We start from the raw sequence: 23,793 nt of genomic DNA on the forward strand, positions 1-23,793 counted from the left end.
GTGATATTTGATTCAAAACTTTTGGTTTACCATTATATTTATTTACAAATCTGTACAATGTACATTCTTTTAGCTAACATTTAATATCCTCTTATTTTCTTTTCATCGTCCTCATAATCCTCACTCTTGTTTCGTTTTTATCTATTAATGTCCTTCTATTACCGTTGCTTCTTCCTTGTTTCTTCCCTATTTAAAGTAAAGTTACATAGTTTTATCCGCTCAATGGTCGCAATCCCCTTTCCTCACTTGATTATAATTTATTTTCTATCCTGGATTTCTTAGCACCTTGAATTCAAATATCAGGTTTAGAAATACGAGAAAATGTATTTTCTATTCACTCAACTGTACCCTTCAACCTTTCGCAGTAGTTGGTAAAAAATCACGCCTCAACCCGTTATTTTATTCAATAATATTTATTGCCTGATCCCATTGCATTTATGTTCATTTGCACAATTCATCGCGTTAAAATTCTCTTTCACAGAAAGGTCATTTCTTGTAAATTTTCAAATATTTTCGGAAATATTTCACGCAAAAAAACATTCTTCCTCCCAGTTGCATCCTGTACTATAGGTATCATACACGCACACCAACATTAAAACTCTATGACTTGAGAAAATACTGTCCTCTCTGACAGTAACTTTATCTCTATCACCAACTATCACTTGCAGTAGGTTGGGGGCCTCGCCGCGAAACCGGTCTAAGTCCTCTCCAAGTTGTGGAAGCAGCAGAACGTTAGTTGTTGTAAACTTTTGCGCGTCGACCGTGTCATGAAAGAAATGGAATGGACGATCGAGCGACGTTAAGCGATTAATAAGTTTTGTGCTTAACCAAAAAAAACTTTTGAGTAGACTCACACAATGATTCGTGAGCCTTACGGGGACTCTGCTCTGTCCCACTCACATATTTCGAGGTGGTTTAAGGCCATTATGAAGGGCTGGGAAGAGGTTCACGATGAAAAACGGTCTGAGTGGCCGCCGACAGGCTAGACCGACAATAATATGGCTCATGTTCAACAGTTGTTGGACTCTGACCGTCGATTGAGTATCAAGATGGTTGCCAATGAACGTAACTTGACGCATACTGTTGTGGTTCCCATTGTTGCTGAAGCTTTAGCGATGAAAAAAGGGTGGGCCAAGCTTGTGCCCAAGGAGCTGTCAGTGGACCTAAATACCAACGGAATGGAGATTATATATGAACTTTTGAAACGCATTGAAAATTAACCTGATTATTTGGATAACGTCATCACTGGTGATAAAACCAGGGCTTTATGAATACGACCCAGAAAAAAAAGGTCAAAGCTTTGAGTGGCACACCGACCAGTCCCCCATGCCTAAAAAGGCTAGAAGGAGTAAAAATGAAAACAATGCTTATTTTCTTTCTGACATTGAAGGAGTAGGCAATAAGGATTTGGTTCTTCGAGGACATACTATATTTAACACTACCTACTACGTGGATGTAACAGAAAGACTCCGAAAAGGGTCATCTGGACGAGACAAGACATAGAATCTACTTCGTAACTCCCTCACGGCAACGAGCCTTGCCACAACGCGCTACGAGTCTGTGAGTTTTTCGTCAAACACATGAAGCAAACACTGCCTCACCCCCTCGCCGGACATCGCCTTAGCATACCTCCTTTTATTCTCTCGGATTAAGACAGCCCTAAAAAGAACCCGTTTTGCGTCCATACAAGATGTGATCAAAAAAAGACAGGACTGATTTTATAACTTGTTTATTTCGACGGATACAGCTTAATCGAACTTGTCGCCCTCAAAGTACAGGCCTTGGCTGATAGCACACTTTGCCAACGTTTTTTCAAGCTCTCGGGCCCTGCCTGGTAAGCCGCCTTACTGATCTTCTTTGGGTCCGCCGTACAAATAGATTTAATGTCCGCAATAGAGTTGAATCGGCGCCCTTTTAAGGTTGATTTTAACTTTGGATACCAAAAAAAGTCTGATGGAGCCACGTCTGGAGAGTAGGGTGGCTGCGGGATCACGGAAGTTCCGGTTCTGGCGAAAAACTCTGCCACGATCAGCGCCGTGTGCGCCGGCGCGTTATCGTGGTGGAAACGCCACGCATTGTTTCTCCACATGTACGGCCTCTTCCGGCTCACTGCGACCCTCAGTTTCTTTATTACCTTAAAGTAGAAATCTGCGTTAATGGTTTCATCTTGAGGGACTTATTCGTAATGAATCAGCCCATGTCAATTGAATAAACACACCAGCATGACCTTCATATTAGACCGGGACATGCGAGCCTTTTTTGGTCGCAGAGAATGAGGACCTATCCCCAGGGAAGACTGGACCTTTGTCTCAGCATCATAACCGTAAACCCAGGTTTCGTCACCGGTTACGATGGTTTTAAGAAACTCTGGGTCGATCCAGTAGTTCCTGACAAATGTCCACCCAGTTTTGTCTCTGTTCATCAATCAGCACCTGCGGGACGAATTTTGATGCGACGCGCGTCATGCCCAAAATATCTGTCAAAATTGTCTGACAGGATCCAAAACTAATGTTTACTTCCTCGTCTATTTCCCTAACAGTTAAGCGGCAATTTTCCCGCACCAAATCGTTTACCAATTTGAAATGGTTGGGATCTATCGAATTGGAAGGCCGCCCCGTTCGCGAACCTTCATCTGTCGAGGTTTCGCCCAAATTTAAACAACTGCACCACTCAAAAAACTGGCTTTGACTCATAGATGTATAGCTTAAAGGCTTGCTGAATCATTCCAAATATCTCCGTAGCACTTTTGCCAAGTTTTAAACAAAATTTCACGCACAAACGGTGTTCCTCTAGCTCCTTCATTTGCTGTCGTTGCACGTGGCAACGAACTGGTGAAGACACATACCGATGCTGCTGCGTAACGACTCAACGTAAACAAATTCAACATCTCCATTTAGTCGTCAGATGTGTCGCTTGATGGCACACTGTGTCACGCTTCGATCCGTCAAACGGTTTTCGCAGAATGAAATTAGTTCGGTCCTTTTTTTATCACATCTTGTGAAGAGATCCAATCAGCCGTGACGAAGACATTGCGAGAGGTCCCCAAAGACGACGTGGCATTATATAGTCGCTGGAAAAAAATGGGGGCCCAAGGACAGTACTTTGAAGGATTTTAAGTGTTAGTGCAAATGTGTTAAATAAGTTCCTTAAAAAATAGTTGCATTAGGTTCGGACCGCACCCTGTATATTGAAATAATTTTCCAAAAGTATAATTGAATGTTCTTTCCCTAATAATACATGTATATAAACAAAAAGCATTTAAACGGTAGGAGTCCTGGTGGTAGTGGATAATAATGGCATGATAAGGTATATTTATCATTGGGAGATTGATTTTAAAATTTTTAATTGGTTACTATCTTTGTCTTATTCTCTTGTCGCACGGGTTCTCCTTTTTCTCTTTTATGTTCACGAGGTGCTGCTTGAGTAGTCACCTAGTATAGTCTATGCAATTAACGTAATTGTTTAACAAGTAACCCTCATATTCTCATACAATCTATATTAAATTTGGTTATCACAAATCCTGTGTGTGGTGCAGAAAATTTTGTTATCGTTAGTGCTTAAAAGGCTTGTTTAAAAACACTGCACAAAAAACATTCGCAGGCTTCAATCGATATTTTATGGAATAAATTTTTCGAATCTTTTACCATTTGTTGTGTGTAATTTAATTCACTTAAGTAATCTTAATATAATGTGCCTCACTTGATATACGCCACAAAGGTTAACATTTGGCAATAAATATAGTATTTCTCACGCATAGTTAGCAAGCAGTTACCTACGCCTATCCTTAGTCAAATAAAACATTCAAATAACTTTTACAAATCTCTTACTAACTATTTTAGTCCTCTTATTTACATAGTCTGTCAAAAATAAATTTGGAAAAAGATGTATCAATTGCGAGGTCAGTCAGATACAAATTCATTTATTCTGAGTACTAAGTCAGTTGCCACTCAATTTGTATTATGTACCACATAACTCTCCCCTTTGGCAATAGAAATGCTCGAGAAAGGTGATTTATAATCTTATAATAAATACGTGTATCATGTTCCGTTTAAATTGAATGACACAAATAAAATTGCAAAGCGTAGTTAAAATAATCTTCATTCAAATATTCACGAGGATTTGCAATGCAAATTGTTCTTACGCGATGAAAAGCATATGGTGGAGTAAGTGCTCTTCTAATGAAATTAGGTTTATTCCATCTACTTTGACTTGCTACACGTAATAGCCAATACATTATTACATATTGTATTAGCGTTGCATGATATATTAAATTTACGAAAGTTACTATGCACAACCGAAACAAATCTGAATAACTGCGATGTAGTTCCGTAAAAAACATTGATTGAATTTGGCCAAATATTTTAATTCAAAATTGGTAGCAGTCTATCATGGATATTCAAGTACATTAGATTCAAGTACACCAGCTTCCTCCCTGATAGATAGCCAAGGCAGCCAACACCTTCCAACTCACCTCGAAAGAGCTAGCTAATCCCTTTTTGTAAGAGGGCGCAGATCCTATCGCCACTCCACTTCAGTTCCTTAAAAATATAACAATTTGCTCTTTGGTCTTCAGAAAATGTGCATCGCTTAGAGGGTGGGACATAATGTCTCTGAGAGCCCACTCATGTTCGGATTACATGCACGATCTTAAATTACAATTAATTTATTAAGATCAGCCGGAGGAGAAATCTTCGTCATTTTTATCAAACATAACTTTTAAAAAACAAAAAATGCCGCTTTTAATGTAATGCACAAGTCATTGCATTTTAATAATTTCCTGAAAATGACATGGCCAAAGTGGAAAACTTATATGCTATTATCACAGATAAAGGTATTTAATTTTGTGGCATAAAATTTGCTACCAATTATCGTTATCTTTTTAAACATATCTTGTTTACCCTCCGTAAAATGAATTCCATGCATCTCTAGTTAACTTATAATGCAACCTCCCTTCCTTTGATGTTAATGTTAATTAGCCTATGCTACATCCACTTTTAAGGAAAAATGAAAATGTACCAATAATTTTATTATTTAAATATCAGAAAATTGTGGGTCACGGTAGTACAGGGGTAGAGCGTTGGACTACTAATCGGATGGTCCCGGGTTCGATTCCTTGGCAAGTATCTTGGGAGCTGCAGCTCAACCCAAGCTGTGTGGTTTTTCGGGGACCAGATCTTCTTGGGAAACCATAACCGGCTCATGAAAAGGAACTGGGCCGCCTAACCTGTTGTGAGAATTTCACACTCCGTCGGGCTTAGTACTGGGTGAACTCTACCATAACCTACCAAATTGATCTTCACGTTGATTCCAGCTTTATTAGAAGATTATTATTGGTAAACAAAACTACATTTGTGAAGACAAATCCACCACAAATGCCTTTTAAGCTAGGTTCCGTTTTATTCCCAGCGAATGTTGTTAAAAATATATTACACATAAACTGTTGGTGACATACGCTGGGAATAAATTGGAATCTACAGGTTGAAACTGTCGTTTAAGAGGTCCTTATGATGACATTATCGTTATATGGAAAGGTCGTTTAGGCTGAAGAGCTTAGATAAACAACGGTTTGGCACCAGTCGCTGTATTCGCAATGAAAAATTTAGATGCCAGTATTTTATTCTCATTACACCGAGAATATAATCGTTCATTCTTATCAATTGTCATATGATGTACACTCAGACGCAGCTGACCAAGCAAAACAGTTAACTGATCGGTTTTCCGGCATATAAATTTGTGTTAAATACTGGCAAACCAATTTAAATGTTCAAAAACAAGACACGTAAATTTCCAAAATTAAGCAATTACAGGAAGGAAGAGACTAAGCTGTATTAGTTTGACATCTTTCACAAATTCATTGGAAGTCATCAAACACTGGAAATCCATTAGTCATTTGAAATCATATTACTGCCACAAAAACCATATTGTCCACTTATGAGAGCTTCATACCGTAGCAAAGGAAAACCAAAAAGAGAAAAAATTATTGGTCGTTCACTCCTTTAAATATTCGTTCAATCTAATTAAATAGAATGAAAATGAAATTATTTGTAAAAAATTGTCAAAAATCATCAAACTTAAAGTTAATTTCATCTAAAATATTATTGGAGAAATAAATTAAATTAATCTCTAGTTTTATACCTTATCGGTAATGTTTAAAAATAGCCATTGTCACATGAATTTACTCCTGACAACAAACCAATGGCTAAACTACAGATATAAATCTTAATTGCTATTATAAAACAAAAATCTCTTTTTATTTATGACGGGATTATATAAATGTGCATTCGGCCAATTAGTGTTAATATTCACCAGAAGTTGCATAACGCGCTGTTAAAAAAATATGCTGAGGGGTAACATAAAATAATATTTAAATGTCATTTTTCACATATTGATTAATTCGAGCCCCAGAATATTATTATAAATAAATGGGTTTTTGGGTAAATTGAAGGCAGTGTTGAATCAACGCAAAATGAGGAAATACCACACAATTATTTATCCAGGAGGTCAACCGCGTAGGCTACTCTCTTCAAAACAAAATTCCTCTCAAACGCAAGATTACAGTTTTGAATCCAAAATTGGACTCGAACCTGTTTGTGACATCGCGGTTAGCCAATGACCCCTTTGTGTACAGACATATTTTCAGAACAATCATAGCTATAATGTTAAAATAATTCTGTTGAAAAATGACCATTAAACTTCATCGATGTGTTGGAAAATGAATTATGGATACTTTACGCGCAATATTTTATTTATTTAAATATTTAAAACTTCACTTACTCAAGCTTAGGGCGTAAAACAAGTTTTATGTAATTGATTACGTTGGTTTTCAAACTCCTATCATACTGCTTATCTATAATAGTTACCAGTTAAAACGTTATTGACATTTAGTGATACTAAGCGTATTTGTAATGTAGCAGAACATGCATTTTATTACAAATTTAATTTCCGAATAAGGCTTAATGAGAGAAAGTTAAGGCCTTGCCCAAAAATTACCAATTATATCCCTGCCTTATATTATCACTCACACATCGCATTGTGGGTCATCACATATACGCGGATAAAAGACGTTATGATTCAGCCAAAATAAAATATTTCACGTCAGACAAAAAATATATCATAGAAAAAGTGATATAAACCAAGCGATATCCGCCCGTCGGTTCAACCCCTTTGTAAAAAGAACCACGTTTCAATTAACGTGGAAGATTATGAGCAGTTCAAAAGCTGTAGTTTCAATCATGAGCATGTGAAACGATAGGACACCCCAGATAAACGCTCCAATGAACTTAAACACTCTCCTCAGCGTTCGAAGTTTTTGAATAAAGGGGAATATTAGACATCGGGTGCTGAAGTCCTAAGGAAGAGGTGGAGGTGGATGACGGTATAGGATCAGGGGGACCGTGCAGGAGGGATATCTGAACGTGTAACTAGGAAGTGGATGCCTGGGGCGGGTGCTTCGTTGCTTTGAACAGACGATGGCGCCACGAGGGAACAGGGATACGGACAGTTTGCCGGCACATGAAGGGTAGGCGGTTGGTTGAAGGGCATGGAAGGAGGCGCAGAAACAGACCGAATGAGGAGGAATCCCTATGTACTCGGCGGGCCCTGAAGGCACGGCGTGTGGGGGTTTCTCGCCCGTTTGCGCATGCGCGACCACCCGAGGACGCTCCCTGCATGCCTACATTGCCGCCCAAGGGATGTTGCGTGTCTGTGGAGAGAAGAGCGTGGAGGGCCTGAGGGGTGAGGGGAGCACTCGGTCGGTGGCGGGGGATACGCCAGAGGATCCAACCCCCGCCCTGCATATGCATTAGTCACCGGATGCAGCGAACTCGGGGAGATGGGTTGTTGCACGGGGGAGCTGATGGGGGGAGCGGGCGCCATTGACACCAAACCCCTCGTCCCCCCTCTTCCTTTCCCGCTCCCTTTCCACAAACTATTCGCTTCGCCATTAACGCAATTCTGTGAGCAATTTCCGCAATTTCAAGAGACTTCATTCTTTGGGAGAGCGTACCGTTGCCTCGATTGACTGGGCACTACTCCTCCCCCTGCTTTGAATTGCTTCTGTCGCTGAACTCATCGGCATCATCATCCTCGTCATCTGAGGAAAGCGTGAAATGATTTCTAGCAGAGCTTTCCCTCCGATGAATCGAATCCCGTCCATGGTGATTTTCCTGCTTGCCTGCTGATGCTTGTGCTCGCTGCTTCTTTTGTATCCGGATGGGGGGTATCGGGCGATGTGGTCTGGACGCGTTTTGTTCTTCATTCTAGAGAGGGGAATGGTCGACGGTTCTCTTGGCCGTACACTTCCCTCCCGCTGTATTTTTCAGAGCTGAAAGAAACTTTTTCGAAATGCATGGCGTCATACGCTTCGAGAATGAAACGCGGGGCCTGTACGATTGCCCCCGGCGACCCACTTTTCAGGCTAAATACTAAATTTTCAAGGGCCTCAGTCGTGGCTGAAGCGAGTAAAGTGAAATGCTTTGACTTACCACCCTTGTAATGGGTGAGAATTTGTGCCCTTTTGTTGATTTTAGGAATCACTTGCTAATTCCAGTGAAGTATTTATTACATAGAGATGCTCTCTTTGTTTTCTATATGTACAAGCACATATAAGGCTACGTTTATCAATGGCTTGCTAAACGGCACTAATAATTCAGGACTAACTTATCTTCAGAAATGTTTAATTTGGGAAAAGGCAGTTCATTTCATATTTCAGGCGAATATTCGTGGCACGTGATGAAATTATTTATTTTGTTAAAATTTTAATGAGTTAATTACGAACTTTTAGTTTGAAAAAATGTTGATTGAGTTCCGTGCTCATTAATTATGGATTAATGAATTTTGTATCTTTCTCCACAATAGATACTTCTTTAATGGTCACTAGTCACATTAAGTGGAACACTGAAACTATTAAAATATTTGAGAATCATTCTCCAACTTCATAGTGTAGATTAGCTGATAAGTATGATTTTCCCTCTAGGTAGGTCTCTACATACAGTGTGGGTAGACCCTTTAATTTTCTCTAACAAAAGCTTTGGCATACCATATATTTAATATTAGTATATCGATGATGATTAATTGAACAAGATACCCATAAATAGTTCCATAAATATAAATAAATCGCGCTCAAACTCAGATGATAAAAAACCTACAAAAAGAGCCAGTATTCCTCCTTTGGTAGCCCACGGCGTCAAGTGTAATGGAGATGAATAAATGATCTCCATTGGTAGAAAACCTTGCCATACTTCTCGTATTTCATCCATTTGGTCTTTCAGCAGAAGAGCGCGACATGTGGGGTGAAGAGTGGTGGGGAGAGGTGGAAGAAGGAGGGAAAGAAAATGAATCTACGAAGGAGTAAGCTGGGTCTTAGAGTGGAGTAAGTGCTTCGGGGAATCGAGGTGGAGTTGTAGTGATAGCGGGCACAAAGGGGCTGGTACACGAGGCCTATGGGTGTTGAGGGTTAGTTGTCCAGGCGGCCGAGGTATCAGCTTCCATCGTTTTGCCAAGATACCTGTAGTCCAATCTTCCTTCACCGCTATTTTCATCCCGTAGACATATCCACGCAGTCTCCTCTAAGACTACCCCAGCACCCACCCCCAAACGCTTCAAATTTTTTTCGTAAGATTCGATGCTTTCGTGCGGCTTTCTCATACCCGGAGGGAGAATTTTGGGCATGAGAAAAATATTTGTTGGTCCCGACGGGGAATATTTCCTGGTTCCAACGAAGGGTGATGCTTATTCAGCTGAGCATGGGAACAAGGAGATCCGTAAAAGAGGGAAATATGTAGTTTCTTGTCGAAAAATCTTCCATAGAGAGCTCGATTTTCTTTCATTTCAAATTCAATAAGCCAGTGTTTTTCGATAAAGGTGGTTGGGACTGAGGATAATGGTGGCTGGGATTTCATTTATCTGCGTGATTTTGCGTATCTTAAATGCGTTCGTCGGATGGTTGGCGGCGCTTTGAAATTTAGTTTTCATTAAATTGTAAATAAAAGACTCGCATTAGAAGTCTACTGATAAATAGAAGTTCAAAATGTATAATGTTAAAACAATACTTTGTAACTCCATATCAAAATAAGCTTATTTTTCATGCGTAGTCACAAAGTTTTATTTTAACGTTATTTATTATGGAGCAATTCCACACAGCTACGCCTGAAACTATACATTGTTCAGAAGTTCATAGATTCATTAATATTTCTAAGGTGTTTTATATTAATATTAATTATATTAATATTAATAATATGTATTATATCATAATAATATAATGCATATTATTTATTAATTAATTACTAAGGTGTGTCACTCAATATTCCAGAATGAGTCCAGGTTACGATTTAAGTATAGTAATATCATACTGTATACTTTAGTTATCATTAAACGTTTCCTCAGAGGATCAGGCTGCATAAAAGTAACTTAATTTAATATTCAGAACTGCTGACAACTTTTTGAGGAGGGTGCATTTTTAACTATAAGGAAAAAATATTAATTACCGATGTATGTAGACGCTAAATTACGCTTCATTATGAATATTTAAAAGATGAGTGTACTTATATTTGGAATGCTCAAAAACGCCATCTGTCTGGCTGTTGCTTTTTCATCACTGAGGCGTATTGATTAACAGCAGCCGAAGTAATTAAGTTTAAAAGCATTTATTATAACATAACACGTTCACCTTTTCGAAAACTTAACAATGCTATATAAACTCTAATATTGACTTACATTGAATATCGGATAATTTGCCTCGTTCTAAAATTTGCCTGTGTATCTTAGTTATTTCTTTCAATGGTGGCACTGAAGGTTATGTTCATACATTGAATGTGTATCCCGGCGATGGTGGTGATGAAATATTTGTGATGGTTCAGTTTCCCCTTTAAGGCAGAGAGATCTTTGCTTCGCCTTTCCTCTCATTCCTCCTTTATGCATATCCGTAGTTACTTAGGCTTTTCTCCGTTTTCGACACCATGTATACTTTTTGATCTTGCTTACAATTTTTCCTGGACCCAAACAATCATTGAAGTTTCCATGTGCATTCATGATATTCTCTCTAAAAAAATGACGTCTATCTTTACACTTCAATCATGAAGTGAAATTGGGCATCGCCTGGATATTAGTATTTCCTTATATATACTTTTCTGTAGATGATTTTCAGTTAACTTAAAATTGGAAATCATACCCGTATAATATCTAAGCATTGACATATTTATTTTTTAGTACAATTGGAATAAAATTCACCAGAAATAGATAAGAAGACAAATTTTTATTTTATATTGATTTATTTAATAACAAATTTACGTATTAGTGAAATCGTACAACTCAAATAAATAATTTAACGCTAAAATACAATGAAAAATTATTGATCATTGAGTGAGCGCAACGCCCCTTTTACGAATCAGTTGTGTCGTCACATTTTACAATACCTTAAATGCCTGAAGAACTTAAGATTAATCATCTACAAATACATCGGAATTGATTTTCCCATGCGCAAAACCTTCCCGGGAGAGTTATTTTACTGTATGATAATCTGATTGCTCATGAAAATCGTATATAACATTCAAACCAGGATAAAAAATATTTTTTTTTTTCAAAGATAGGGTGGTCATGATAACAAAAAGATTGACTGTGCTTTATGAAATCGTGGTACTATTTTTAAATTACAAAAGTACCCAAACGCAGGGCAGGATAGAGATTTTCCTAAAGAAAATTAATATACATATTGGTGTAGAGAAATCTATGGCACGCAAAAGCCATCAGACGTGTTGATACTATGGTGAGTGAATTCCTAGCGAGGGTTTCACTGTTTTATATATAATCATAGTTTATGTGTTGTATAATACTGTAAAATATTATCAATCTTCATCATTATTCAGTAATAAAATATTTCTCCTTTTATATATCAAATGAAAAAGCGTAATTTTTATATCACAGCTACACCCGAAAACATATTTAGTTTTATGTATCAAACTTTGGGCAGCCAACGAAACGAGGGCAATATTTTTTTAATTAATATTATTCACTTCAAAGAGTTGCACACGCATCATAAGGAAAAGAGAAATTCCATGGATAAATGGAAAAAACACAGGATAAGGTTGTAGTATTAATGGTTGAATAACTAGCATTGTGTATAGAGTTAAAATAAATTAGTTGCGATCCATCAGAGACCATTAATCTCACGAAATACATTGGTTATTATTGGGTGGCTTCCATTACCTTTGCTCAACTAATTATTTTTAACTATTACAATATTTGAAGAAATTGTGCAAACTCCCAGAGTTTGTTATAAATATTATAAATAACAAACACTATTACTAATGCAAGCAAATAATGCATTTTTTTCATGGATATCCCATAATTTTACAGTTGCAAATTTTGCTTTTTTGTTGTAGTTCATTATAGATGGATTCATTGTTCAATAAATTGAAAATGAATGGACATTCCCTTGCTCTATGTGTTAATTGAGTGATTGTTGGGATCAGAACTTGAGACAATAATTTGTAATAACTAAATTTCCTATTCCTGAGATCAGAATAATTCTAATGATAATTTCCTGAGGTTAACATATCGTCATACCTACCAGTACTTCATCCAATGGAGTTAGTCCCAGCTCAACGTACAATTTGCGGATAAAACAACGCTCTACTCAATATATATACCATTTCATCGTATTTCCTCTTACTCCATGCATCGTTCGGAAGGTTGGCTTTGGAACGCTTTGAAGACGATCCCAAGGATGCCTCAGACTACGTTAAAACTCATAGGCCATTTGGACCACCTTCCACCAATTTTTCTAATTCCTCCACATGATTCGGGAATCCTGTCTTTACCCCAGCTTCTCCGGCATCTGTAATCCCAAGCGCTCTCGTCACCCTCACCCAGACCGACGCTAACAACTCGCCTGGAGCACCCTGCAGTGAGCAAGGCACAAAGAGCGTCCCATCGAACCAGAGATCCGATGCATCGGCGACTGGCTGAGAGCGGTAAAGGGGAGAGTACGAGGGTGGTTCAGCGGGCAGGACGGGGATGGGAACCTTGTGTTCGCCTCGAGTGAACGGCATGTGATTGAGACCCATACCCCACGACTACCCCTCCCCTCCTTCGTATGACTGTGTTTCGGTTGAATGCAACGGCAGGGAAGGATAGAGGGGATGAGTATCGAACGGGACACGCTGGTCGACGGAGGGGGGAAGGTTTTGGGGAAGGCGTAGGGCATGTTGCAAACGCGGCGTGCGCCCTTGGAATTCAAGTACAGGCGCCCTATTCAAGTGACATGCCACTCTGCACCTCCTCACCCGCTCGCCGTCCCCGTTGACTGGATGCCTCTCGAAATCTCCTATCCCCCCAACCTCCCTCCTTCCCCATTGGTCTCATCACCTTCGTCCCCCTCCGCTTGATCCCCGTCCGCGGCTCTCCTACCCCCTGCCGCGATTCTCCAGCTTTTACCGTGAAGGCTCTCAACAAAACTCTCTCACTATTTCTTATTTGCCTTAGCAATTGCAGTTGATCATTGTATGCTCAACAACTTCATCAAGATTCTCTCTCTGTTCGATAGAACTGACTGTTCTTTTCCGCTGTGATCTAATTTTTTTTGCATTACTACAACGCATATATGTATCGAGTACCAGTTTGAAAAACGAATATTAGTTACCCTTATATAAAGGGACAACTGATGAGTGTCGTATTCAGGTGAGTGAAAGTATTCATGTATATAAACTATAGCTACAGTTATCAGCCCGAGGTCGCTTTCATAGGCGACGGCAGATTTCACCAAATAATAAACATGGCCGTTTATTAAACTCACACGTTAGGTAAGGGGAAAGGTCCTTTTCCTCTACCATCTGCGGTTCAGCATTATTCTCTAAGGATGTAATAATGTAATGTGCCACGTAGTGTTAAAAGGCCAAGGGGCAAAACTTAAATACCCACCAGTCGACATAAACTTGATTTAAAATCTCACAAACTATGTTCTTCAATTTAGCTAATTAACTTCCTTGCCCCTGTGATAGTGATTAAGGGGAACTTTTAAAAGCTTTTTTCAAGTAGGGGCGTTCAGATATAGTCATGCTGCCAGGAGGGATGGAAGTAGGGGTTGTTGGAGTTATAGCCAGTGCCTTTCTCCCAGAAGGACTAGATGATTGTGTGAACAATTGAACTCTCTGTCATTCCCAACTTGAGCGTGTGTGGAGAATGCTTCGTATTCAGTTATACCCCTGAACGAATGAGAACGCCAATCAGTGTGATCCTTCATTCACTGCCGATGAGAATTCTTTATCGCCAACATCTGACCATGTTTGCTCTGCTCGACCACATCCAACGCCTTTCCCAAAGTTGGGGTATCTCATTTTGAAAGTAACTGCAAAATGATCCAAATCCAATATCTCGCTGATAATAATTTGCTTTTTCCAGTGGTTACTCATTGATCATGCTCACAAAGGCATGAAAATTTGTGTATATATATATATATATATATATATATATATATATGTATGAATATAGAGGAATATAGGGCATTAAGGGAGATGAAACTAAATAAGGCCGTGGGAGTGGATAACATTCCCGCGGAACTATTGAAATGTTTAGGAAAATGTAGGAAGAAGAGGCTATATGCGCTCATTCGCAGTATTTATGAGGAAGGAATCTGGCTGGAAGACTTTGTGAGATCAGTTTTAGTTCCTATTCCGAAAAAGGCAAAGGCTGCATCACGTGAGGACTATAGGACAATAAGTTTGACATCCCACGCAGCTAAAGTTGTTCTCAGGATCATAAACAATAGGATAGAGAGTAGGGCAAATTATTACTTAGGAATGATCAGTTTGGGTTTAGGAAGGGGAGAGGTACGCGTGATGCCATTGCAGTAGTGAGATTATTAATCGAGAGGAATATAAAACACAACCAGGAGGTATTTGCCTGTTTCGTAGATTTCAAAAAAGCGTTTGATAGAGTGAATTGGGAAAAACTAATGAATATATTACAGAAAATAGGAATAGATTGGAGAGCTAGGAGGCTACTCTGCAACCTGTACATGTCTCAGGCTGCTCAGGTGCGAGTGGGGAACGGGGAGTCCGGTTGGACAGTGTTATGAAGAGGTGTAAGGCAGGGTTGCCCATTAGCACCGTTGCTTTTCAACCTGCATGCAGAGGAAATGATTAAAGAGGCATGTGAAGAACTGGAGGTAGGAATGAAAGTGGGCGGGGAATTCGTAAAATCAGTTAGGTTTGCTGATGACCAAGCTTTAGTTTGTCAGTCAGCCAAGGGGCTGCAAGTATTGCTTACTGAATTGGAAATTCAGTGCGACAAGTATGGGATGAGAATCAATATTAATAAAACAAACGTTATGCGATTTTCTAGAAAGAAAAAGGCCAAGCTAAACATTAAAATAGGAGGGCAAAAAAAAGAGTTTTGGAGCAACACGGTCAAAGTAGTAAGGACATAAGGAGAAGAGTTGTGCTAGGCAAAGAGGCTTGATGAGGGAGTTGATGACGGGGACATTGAGTAAGGATGTTTAGAAAAGACTCGTAAAAACTTTGATATGGAGCGTAGCTATGTACGGCGCGGAAACGTGGTCATTGAAGCAGGAGGATAGACGTAGACTGGAGGCTTTTGAAATGTGGGTTTGGAGAAGAATGGAGAAGGTGAAATTGACAGAAAAGAGAAAAAAAGAGGAAGTGCTTGGTGGGTGAAGAGAGGGGTTTGTTGGGAGAAATCCTATGGAGGCAGGAAAAGTGGATGAAGGGGGTATTGACCGGCAGCGGGATATTGAAGACTGTAATTGAAGGGAGAATGCTAGGCAAGCGAGGAAAGGGAAGGAACAGGATAGGGATGTTGGACGGGATGAAGGGAGGAAGAAAGTACTCAGAGCTGAAGAGGGATCTGATGTAAGGTGGGATGTTGTGTTTTGCCAGGGGTCACAAATAATTTGATTGGGAATTATGTCCATCCAAAAACCTACCTTAACCGGTAGATTACCTAATAATAATATATATATATATATATATATATATATATATATATATATATATATATATATATATATATATATAAATGGGTCGTGGTAGTCCAGGGGGCACAGCGTAGGACTATTGACCGGAGGGTCCCGGGTTCGATTCCCGGGCAAGGCACTCTGGGCACCTGCTTCTCCGCCCAAGCTATGTGATTTTTCGGGTACCAGATCTTCCTGGGAGACCATAACCGGCACAGGGAAAGCAACTGGACCCCCTACCCTGATGTGTGAATTTCACACGCCGTCGGGCTTAATACTGGATGTCCCCTACCATCACCTACCAAACCGACCCTCGGGTTGATTACTGTTTATAGTTATATATACATACACATGTACTCATATAACATATGTGATATTCGTACCGATGTGAATAATAATGTATATCAAGATAGCACTAGCAAACATAAACCAAAACACAGAAACAAAAAAAAATAAATTCAAACGTATTCCGAATTTTCGGTGGCGCTAGAATCTTTCTGAGAAAAAGGTTTACATAGAAGGTGCCGGGGAAGCTGAATTGAAGGGGAGGGTTTGCGAAGGGAGGAGCTACGAGGGGAATTTTTAGAAGTTTGGGAATAATATGGTAGGTTTTGGAAGCCAATAGGGGATAGAAATTTATAATGAATTTGGGAAACTGGTAAACTTTTTGGCAAAAATTTGGCAAACTGAATTTGGGAAAAGGTTTGGTGGTGGAGTTATGGATTTTGAGGAAAGGGATAGATGGGTTAATTGATGTCTAATATTATTGCCATATAAACGCCTGTTCTAATATTATGAGTTTGAGTGGAAGATCAGAGGGTGGGAAGATACTAGAATGTAGACGCTACAGCATTTATCACAGAGAATGGTATGTTCGGAGACGTTTTTTGGGAATAGGAGCACCCATTCGGGAAAACTTCTTTCATGAAGCCCGGTGGTTATTCATTATAATATTTAGGTGTGTGGTATACTGTCCAATATAAAAGGTAGGGCATAGTTGGCACTTCAGAAGGTAAACTTTATTGCTGGAGGATCTCAAGGAGTACGAAATTTAGAGAGTGAGTAAAAAAGTGGGTGGGAGAGGGATGGGTTCCGGGTTTTGAAAAGAGGACATGCTTTGCATTTAGGTTTATTCCTGATTATGAGAGAGGCTTTGGGACGGGGCTGGGATTTAAGGAGTGGATTGGTTGATTTGAGGAGATCTATCAAGTTGGTGGGGCGTGTTAAAGTAACAAACTGAATTTGGGAAAAGGTTTGGTGGTGGAGTTATGGATTTTGAGGATACGGTAGAGTTTTTTTCGGAATGATCTCAGAGACTCTACAGGTATGTGGTACAAATGGAAAGAGAGGGGGTTTCTGCGGTGGAGGAAAGTTTGGGTTGGTAGGCATATTCCCGGATTCTTTTGGGTAGATGGGATTCTGGATAACCTCTTTGGAGTAGGGAATGGTGTAGATTTGAGAGGCATTCTTCAGTGGAATCAGGATGATTGCAGATTCTGTCTTATGGAAATGGAATAGGGGATGAAGCGTCTTGTGGGTTGGTGACGGTATAATGTGTCAATTGTTGTTTGTTTGTCGGTGTTATATGTTCAAGAGTGTGGATCTTTTTGTTTGGTAATGATTTCCTTACATCTAAGGAGGGTGATTTTGGAGGGGGGAAATTTAGAATTGAAGGAGACAGAAGAAAGTATTGAGGTCGGAAATTAACGTTAAAACCTTCTTCTACGTTTTTCTTCTGCTAAAATCTTCCTCGCAGTTCATTACTTCTCTTCCATGAGAAAGAGGGTAGCGCCACCGAACTTTCGGGATACGAGTAAGTTTCTTTTTTGTTTGTTTCTCTGTTTTTTCATATATGCTAGTGCTATCTTCATGTACGTACATTATATATGCAGGGTGCGGCAACATAAATTCCTCTTTCGAAAGTTTTGCGTCTGAAAAATGGAAGTTATGTTGTCACACCCTATTTACATTTATATAAATAGGGTGTGACGACGGTCGAGCCGTCGAAACGTCGAAACTGCATACATGAGTGTCCTAAAGCTACATATATGAGCTCCTTGTGAGTGTAGTGAAAATATCTAAGAAGGCATGGATAACAGCTCAAATAAGAGTTCTCATAAAAGAAAGAAGGAAATACCATAATCCCTGAAATGAGAGCAAAGAAAACCTCTATTAACAGTTGCGGAACCAGGTCATACGAGAATGGCAACGGACACATGGATATAAAGCTACTGCAAGGATATTTAATGACAACATAATAAAGGGAAATTGCGAGATGGCTTATAAACTAGCGAAGAGGCAATTCGGGAAAGAAACAAATTCGCTAAAGATCCATTTTGGAAATATACTTTTACATGATGACAACATTGGGAATAGATGGACAGAATACAATGAATTATTTTATCACCCTCCCAAACCAATAGAAGATGGCATAATTAAAGATGAAAGTATGATAGGTACTTTCGGGGTCCGCATATATTAAGAAACGCATTCGAAAGAGCCGCGGCTGACGTCAGAAACAACAAGGCGCCAAGGGTTGACAATATAAACGGAGAAATAACCAAGGCACTCGAGGTCATTGCGAAGGGTGCCCTCAATGGAATAATTAAAGATAGCTACGATAGCTACAATAATATACCAGGAGACTTCAAGAAAAGTATAATAATTGAAATACCAAAAACACCGAAAATAGATAGATGCAAAGAACATAGAACATTGAGGCTATTGACTCAAGCATCACAATTCCTAACTCTGCTTTTAAAAATATTTATCCGAAGGATAGAATATATATATATATATATATATATATATATATATATATATATATATATATATTTATAACACTTTTTGAAAGTCTCACGGACGTGAATAATAATGTGTAACACTTGGCACTAGACGACACAGACTAAAACACCAACTCCCACCCCGTCCCAAAACCACTCCCATGCCATGCAATAAACTTAGATGCAAAACATGCCCTATTTTCAAAACCAAAATCCCATCCCTCTCCCACCCGTTTTTTAACTCTCTCCCACCAATTCCCTATTCTACTTGCACATCTAGCGATGAACTTTACCTGCTGTAGTGCCAACTTTGCCCTGACTATTATATTGGATAGTGTACCACACCCCTTAATATTAGAATTAATATCCACCAGGCTTCATGCAAGTATTCTTCCCTAATTGATATGCTCCCTATCCCCAAAAACGCCTCCGAACACAACACTCCCTTTGAATAATGCTATAGTGTATCCATCTTAGCATCCCTACCACCCTCTGATCCTCCACTAAATCTCAAAACATTAAAGCAATCCTTCTTGTGGCTCTTGGAGTCCTGGAATTGGACAGGAATCAATATTATGCATTAATTACCCTGCTCCAAACATATTTTCATCCCCCCTCCACACTCATCACCTTCTACATTTTCCCCACCCTTCTAACGCTGCCCCTCCAAATCCTTCCCTTCCGAATTATCTCCCCACCTTCCCTATCCATTCATCGCTCCAGCCCTCGTATTCCCTTCAGTTCTATCGTCTCTTCCTGCGACCACCAAAAATTCGAAAGTGAGTCTCTTTTTTGTGTGTTTCTGTGTTTTGTCTGTGTCCACTAGTGCTAAGTGTTATACATTGTTATACAATTTATATATATATATGTATATATATATATATATATATATATATGTATATTGATTACTGTGATTATGGCTATATATATATACGAGGCTCGTATATATATATATATATATATATATATGTATGTGTGTATATATATATATATATATATATATGTATGTGTGTATATATATATATATATATATATGTATGTGTGTATATATATATATATATATATATATATATATATATATATATATATATATATGTATGTGTATATATATATATATATATATATATATATATATATATATATATATATATACACACATACATATATATATACACATACATATATATATATATATACACACACACACATATATATAGTATATATACACACACATACATATACGAGGGTCATCCGGAAAGTAGTACCCGTTCGTGCCGCATGAAGTGCTGACGACGCGAGTAGCCGCTGGACGAGGTCAGATAGCTTCAGTGGCTTGTCTGCCTTCTCTGAGCCAAGTTGCGTGACGCTAGCATTGCCTGTGTTGTTTCTGTGATTGTTTACAATGTTTAAAAAAATTGAGAACGCCGCCAGTTGTGAAGTGAGGGCAGTGATTAAATTCCTCAATGCAAGAAACGTTCGCCCATGTGATATTCATCGCCAATTAAAGGAGGTGTATGGAGACAATGTAATGGACGAGTCGTCTGTTCGGCGGTGGTGTCGCAACTTCAACATGGGGAGGGGGAACACACACGACGATGAGCGTTCGGAGAGACCGTCTGTCATTACAGACCAACTGGTGAGCTCAGTTGACGAATTCGTGAGGAACGATCGGCGCGTCACAATTGATGACATCTGTGAGCATTTTCCCAATGTTTCTCGAACAATTGTTCATGAAATTGTTAAACACCATCTGCATTATGCAAAAATTTGTGCAAGATGGGTCCCTCGCGTATCTCAATGAGCTGGCGGCGAAGGACTATGCAGCAGGAATACAGAAACTTGTCGCACGTTATGACAAATGCCTTAATTTGCTTGGAGATTATGTTGAGAAGTAGTTTAAAGTATCCTCTTTCAAATAAAATTTTTTATGTTTGTTAATATTTACTTTTGTGTCTTTATTTCACGAACGGGTACTACTTTCCGGATGACCCTCGTGTGTGTGTATATATATATATATAGCCATAATCACAGTAATCAACCCGAAGGTGATGGTGGAGTTCACCCAGTACTAAGCCCGACGGCGTGTGAAATTCACACATCATGGTAGGGGGGCCAGTTCCTTTCCCTGTGTTGGTTATGGTTTCCTAGGAAGACCTGGTACAATAGAACAATAGAACACAAAATGAAACAGGTAACACATAACACATAAATGACTCTCACATCGTAGATTGTTTGAGCATTAGACCTTCTCCGAGGCCTGCTTTAAGTAAGACTGAAAATTTTCTGAGATAAGCATGGAGTCTTGGGGGGAAAGGGGGGAAGGTGCAGGGAATGCTGCAAGAGGAATTAAAGATGGCGGTTAAGAGTGGGAATTTTTAAAAAAATCGGAAAGCTAGTATATATGCGGATTTTCGAGTTCTCACCTCTATATTGATGGCTGAATCGCATAGGGATTCCAGCACGGTAAGGGAGATACGCTGGTCGACTGAAAGGAGCGGCAATTTGTGTGTGTAGTGATAGGAAGAGAAGAGAGTGAGGCAGAATTGCAGGAGTAGCGGTAATTGTTCATTCGGATGGATAAGGGGGTAAAGCATTCACCTTTGTAAAATGAAGTGAACTGTTTGCATGACAAAAGACAGATAATGTTTTTCTAGAGGCAATTAGCGTGGGAACGAGGTGAGGGGGCAATGAGGGGATGTAGGGAGCGGGGAGTAGATCTGATAAGCAGACATTTTATATCGGGGGCGGTTGTATTTAGCTTTCTGATCTATTAAAATTCATACCCTTAATCGCCATCTTTCATTTCCATCCTAGCATTACCTGCATCTTCCCCCCCATTTCCCCCCCAGACTCAATGCTTCTTTCAGAATATCTTCAGTCTTACAATATACATATATATATATATATATATATATATATATATATATATATATATATATATATATATATATATATATATATATATATATATATATATATATATAAACACAGATGTAGATTTTTAGAATATAGAGACACAAAGAAAGGACACTCACAATTTGTTATTTTACGTTTCGACAGCACGGCTGTCGTCTTCAGATTCTGAAGAGTCAAGTCAAGAAGTCAAAGAGTATTATTTGGGCGTTATGAGACGTTTGCGTGAAGCAATTCGCCGAAAGAGACCAGAAATGTGGGCAGAAAACTCGTGGATTTTGCACCATGATAACGCACCGTCGCACAGTGCTATCATTATTCGTAATTTTTTGACGAAAAATGCAACAAATACCATCCAACAGCCACCGAATTCACCTGATTTGGCTCCCTGTGACTTCTTTCTGTTCAATCGAGTTAAAAAACCATTACGGGGAACGCGTTTTAGCAGCCGAGAGGAAGTAATGGAAAAATCGCAGGAAGCACTGATGGACATACCGAAAACCGACCGTAACTTTTGCAAATGTCAAGTTATGACACTAAGATTTAAAGGGAATATCAACAACAGATGTACCAATTTAACAAAAAAAACAGAACTCAAATCGGAACGATGGGAGCGCCACACGGTGGTTATTCCGGGAACTTTTTGATCAAGGTAGTATATATATATATATATACGAGGGCGATTTGAAATGTAAGGTCCCCTATTTTTTTCTGAAAAGTCAAATTTATTCACAATTTTGCGTACAGCTTTGGAAAGGTTGAGCGCTTAGCCATTTTTCTACGTAGTCTTATATATAAACATATGTTTTATGAAATCTGTGGATGACTAAAGGGTTTTTTTTCTAGACCTGCGACGGGATCACTCTATCCTCCTGGTGTTTTCAATTTTTCTTATTTTCAATGAAATGAAATGTTCACCCACTATGATCCTTTTTTATACACTATATACTAATCCGCTTTATATATTGAGCCATGCAGCAGGGGTATCATGTGCCTCTGCTTCTGTCTGACCCATGATAATAATCCCATTTTAGTTTTGTTTCTATTACCTATGATTTATCTTAAGGAAATGATGAGTACTTGCTTATGAACTTATTGCGTATTTTTGCATTACTCTCTAAATATTATCTTGGTAACTGAATGTTCAAGATAAAATACGAACTTCTCCTAAACACTTAAATAAAATTCTCCAACTTGTAGCCATCTCGTTCCCGAAGACTTGAATGGAAGATCGATTTCCGTGATGAATATTTTTGTCGTAATGTTGCACTTTTTTATTTTTATATTGGAAAAATTTTTAAAACGCTGTTTGGTTACCAAATTGGTTTTGATGTTGTGATTTCAAAATCTGTTAAAATTTCCATGTTTCAACCTTCTGGTTTACCTTGCATAACGTTCATGGAATGTGTATGCATGTAACAACTACTATAACAACCCTTTATCCAGTAAAATACCTACTGCTAATTCCACTAAATCAACAGAGCCCCTTCTTTGGAGATAGCCGCTCGCAAACTTGAGGCAATTGCATGGCGTCGCGCTGTACCTTCATCAAGTTTTAACGAAGGATAGAGCGTATCTCTTCTTCCAACTACCGTTAATTATCTCAGCTTATGCATCTAGGGTACTCGGATACTACACTACCATCTTTCAAGCCTAGAATTACTCTCATTATGAGCAACCTGGTGAACGCACTTGATGGCGTTATCTCATGCACGATGATAACCCAATTTCAAAATGAAATGCAATTTTACGGAATGTCCTCCCCTTCACCCATCCTTTAACTTAGCGTAAATGAATGCGTTACTTCAATCGAGATTTTGTGAAGAAGCCTTAAATACGTTATTCTGTTCTTAATGGAAAGAAGAGATCCGTAGGAATTATTCTCATTTAAATATCCTCACAGGCAACACCAGAGAAAAAGAAAAACCCTGCGATAAAAGCTGGTGATGCTACACTAAAACCTTCTTCCTTTCAGTAGGGCATCAAATCACTTTCGAATCACATCGAATTTCTTAATACATGGTACTTGGCATATTTATTTTTAATATTTATTATTTAATTATTAGTTAAGTTGTATATTGTTGAAATATTACAGTATATGGTAAAGCAACAATTTTTCAGTAAAAATCA

General features: G+C 38.8%; 1 protein-coding gene across 3 annotated transcripts in view; it reads left to right on the forward strand.

Moving 5' to 3' along the window:
• The window catches only part of LOC139685726 (cell adhesion molecule Dscam1-like), a 561,630-nt gene that overhangs the window by 243,840 nt on the left and 293,997 nt on the right, over positions 1 to 23,793 (forward strand). The gene's annotated exons all lie outside the window — the stretch shown is intronic.

This window comes from Hetaerina americana, unplaced genomic scaffold, assembly GCF_022747635.1.
Source record: "Hetaerina americana unplaced genomic scaffold, ioHetAmer1.1.p SCAF_12, whole genome shotgun sequence".
Lineage (NCBI taxonomy): Eukaryota > Metazoa > Arthropoda > Insecta > Odonata > Calopterygidae > Hetaerina > Hetaerina americana.